The following is a 4,511-nucleotide window of genomic DNA, read 5'->3' as shown; positions in this document are numbered from 1 at the left end:
ATATATATATATATATATATATATATATGTGTGTATGTATGTATTTATGTATGTATGTATGTATGTATGTATGTATGTATGTATGTATGTATGTATGTATGTATGTATGTATGTATGTATAAATGTGCGTGTGTGTTTGGCATGTCGTTAGTGACCGTAGATATAAGCCGCTGGCCAATGGCATAAACCTACGAACACTAACAACATGTATTAAATCCAAGCGAAACAGAGTTCATTTAACGTGATACCTCTTATTATGTCACCCGAGGAGACGCTTTTGCGCGAGAGATGCTCGACAACTAGTTGTATATTTTTCAACCCGCGAGTGATTGATGCACGATGTGTCGAAACGATCGCTGTGTGCAATAGTTTCCGTGTATTCTTCCTTTTCTGTCATTGTTTTATATGCTCATATACAGATATATGATATCTATATATTATATATATAATATATATATATTATATATATATATACACACACATATATATATATATATATATATATATATATATATATATATATATATACATATATACGGATGCATATTCAGTATAGGTATACACGCGCGCACATACACACACACACACATACACATAGAATCAAATTTTAAGACAGTACGATCTAATATTAAGAAAATTTGGTCGCTATTTGTAGCAACTTAGGCGATCACTTAACAGTTTCTTTGCGTCTGGAGAACAAAAAGATATATGAAAAATAGGTGGTCAGATACAATTTGCAGAAAGACTTTGAATTAGCATGGATGAAGGTAATCTTATACAAGTACAACACCAACTTTCTGAAACATTTGTTTCCAAAGCCATTCTGCATCTCTGATTTTTCAAACCACGTAAGGTCACACACACTCTTTATTAAATATCAAAGCTACTTAGATATTGAAATTATTGTATAACTTTATAAGCTAATTGATGTATTCTGCAAAACAGTAGATAGCAATAAACTAGTCTGGCCCCGTGTGAATTTGAATTTGCAACCCAAATATAAGTTTAGATTTCGAATTATCAGTGTTGGAATGTCGGTGAAGTACATTTCTTCAAACAAAGCGGGTGGTTACAGAATAAAGCATGTCGTTGTTGTTGTTGTTGTAGTTTCTGTTATTACTGATGTTGTCATTGTTCGTATTGTCGCTGTTTTTCTCTGATTTTTGTGCAAACCATTACGAAAATGTATTTCAAAAACTTGACCAGCTCATCTTTTAAGCATGCAGAAGACTACATTATCTAATCTGGGTTCTTTTCAAATAACAGAGGCGCGATTTAAGAATGTGTTGCTGTTATTTCTAGTAGATCAAAAAACCTTATACAGATACCTTCGTTTGTTCACAATCAAACTAGATGGATTCAGGAAGGAAGTTAAAAGGATACGGAAAGGATAAACCTGGAATAATAAGAAAATACATACATACACACACACACACACACACACATATATATATATATATATATGCATGTATACACACACACAAATACGAATACGCACAGACACACAAATATAAGTGTATATATATATATATATATATATATATATATGCATACATACATACATACATACATACATACATACATACATACATACATACATACATACATACATATAGGCGTGAAAGACAGGCAATATTAGTGAGAGAAATCGGTTTTTAGTGAGAACAAAAAACATATGGCTTGTATTGAAATTGGCAATTTTCTGAAGGAAATGAAAGAATAAATAAGTATAGAAATATAAGATAAATAAATAAATAAATAAATGGCGTACCAAGAAAACAAGACACCGTCACAACAACAACACCACTACACAACCAACATCACACCACGCTACAACTACGCACCTCACCACAATGAAAACAAATATCTACTTAGACCAAGCCTCGACGTGGCCAAAACTTTTTGAGGCAAGAAGCTTTTGAAGAGAGAAAGAGGAAGAGAGAAGCTACCAAAAATAGTTTTGCTAAATGGACTTTATCCAATCATAACGATTCTTGGAGGGAACACACAATAGGCAGTTTGAAGAAAGCAGACTGGAATTATTGGTAACAATCTTGCCAGCAAATTAAATAGCAATAATGCTGGGTCCAGGATGAAGATCATCAATTTTAACATTTAATGAGCTTTTCTATTCGAACTAGTCTATAATTTTCCTGACACTGTCCACCGAATGAAGAATAAAAACTAGAAAAGAGACAGAGATAGATAGACAGAGAGAAATAAAGAAGAACATATACATATATATATTATAGATATGTGTGTGTGTGTGTTATGTATGTATGTATTTATATTTATGTTTACATGTGTATGTCTATATATGTCCTCTCTCTTTCTCTCCCTCTCTCACTCTGTCTATCTATATAATTATATATATATATATATATATATACACATATATATATAGTATATATATATATGTTTATATATATATTATATATATATATATATATATATATATATATATATTATATATATGTATGTATGTATATATATATATATATATTATATATATAATATTTATATATATTATATACATGTATATGCAGCAAAATAAAGATTTAGATGCGTAAGAATGTGAAATAGACCATGCGTATATATGTGTAGTATTGTATATGTACTTTAATGTGTACGTTTGAAAGAAAGAAAGAAAGAAAGAAAGAAAGAAAGAAAGACAGACAGAAAGAAAGAAAGAAAGAAAGAAAGAAAGAAAGAAAGAACGAAAGAAAGAACGAAAGAAAGAACGAAAGAAATAAAGAAAGAAACTAGGTGACAGAGTGAAAGAGAGGCGGAGCCTGCAGGAAAACTAGGTAATCAGAAGTGGAAAGAAACAGAGGAAATGCAATAAAAAGATTTCGCATGGAAAGGGGAGACAACTTGCTTATTTATACCCGCAAATCTATTTGTGAGAAATGATATGGTCGATGTTGTTCCAGTGAGGTTTGATTGCCTGTAATTTCTCTCTCCAATAAAAGTTTCTAGATAATCTATCGATTACTGGTGCGGACGCAGTAAGGTCTTTAAATAAAGATTTTAACTGTGTAAATGTTTTCTTCCTGTCCTGACAACAATGTAGATTGAAAGAAATTATTTAGCCCTGCAGTTCTACTTATGGTTAAAGAAACAGTATCATTTATCAGATCTGTCAACTTTTCTAGTAATATGTTGTTAGTGTGGCACGGCTGGTAATGTAACAAAGATGGGACCAAGAGTAGTATGGTTCATCTGAGTCTCCAGCTACACTATGTAATGCAAATATATCTCAGTTGGTAGAGCAGCAAAGACCGGGAAAAGTATAGAATATGTGGGTCTATAACTATACTATTTGATGTAGGTAAAACTTCTGAGTTTATAGCTATACTATATGATGTTAATATATGTTGTCTAGTAAAGTAGCAAAGACTGGATTGTTATATCCAATAAGATAATATTACATTTGTCTCTTCCAACAGCGAAAAAATTTCCACGTAGAAGTGGCTGTGTGGTAAGTAGCTTGCTTACGAATTACATGGTTCCGGGCTCAGTCCCACAGGGTGGCATCTTGGACAAGTGCATTTTACTATATCCTCGGGCCGATCAAAGCCTTGTGAGTGGATTTGATAGACGGAAACTGAAAGAAGCCCGTCGTATATATGTATGCATATAGATGTATGTGTGTGTATATGTTTGTGTGTCTGTTTTTGTCCCCCAACATCGTTTGACAACCGATGCTGGTGTGATAACGTCCCCGTAACTTAGCGGTTCGGCAAAAGAGACCGATAGAATAAGTACTAGGCTTACAAAGAGTAAGTCCTGGGATCAATTTGCTCGACTAAAGGTGAAACAAGTAAAAGAGTAAAGAGAGTAATATAGCATAGCGCTAGAATCCCACCTTTGAACATGGACAGCAAGTAAATTTATCACTCTAGGTAGCTTTAAATGCTCGGCTCATTATCTATGAGAATTTCTCATGGCAAGCGCAGGCCCTTAATGTAACCAAGAGCATATTTCAAAGGGTGCCCTTTTCCTTCAGAGCAAGAGCATACTTCAATCCTCAACGATTACTGATCGCCTTTAAGGCCCAGGTTACAGTCCCACAATAGAGTACAGTTCCAACATATACGTATAACGGTGCTCCTGCTATACACGTATATTTCCCATAGAGCTTACAACGAAAAGCTACCGGTTTAATTGGTAAAGACTGCCAACACATACACTCGCTGCTCCACCAGACAGATATATCGTCTCTTCCCTCTTCTTTTCTACCAATTTTTGCAAAGGCTTCTCCTTCTAGAAGCTAAGTAGTTTTGTGCCATTTCCTTGTGGCCACTACTGAGACACCCGACTCACTTTCTCTTTTCAATACGTTGTATTCAACAACCTAAGCCCAATTATTTTTCCTTTTAACGTTGACCTACCTCTTCTCATGATCATGTCTTCCCTTAAATCATTGACTTGTAGAAGTAACAAAAGAGGCAAATATAAGAAATAGTGCGTTCGTGTTCTATTTGATATAGTGTGTTGTTGAGAGGCTC

This window comes from Octopus sinensis, linkage group LG6 (genome assembly GCF_006345805.1).
Source record: "Octopus sinensis linkage group LG6, ASM634580v1, whole genome shotgun sequence".
NCBI lineage: Eukaryota > Metazoa > Mollusca > Cephalopoda > Octopoda > Octopodidae > Octopus > Octopus sinensis.
This window is presented reverse-complemented; position numbering follows the sequence as displayed.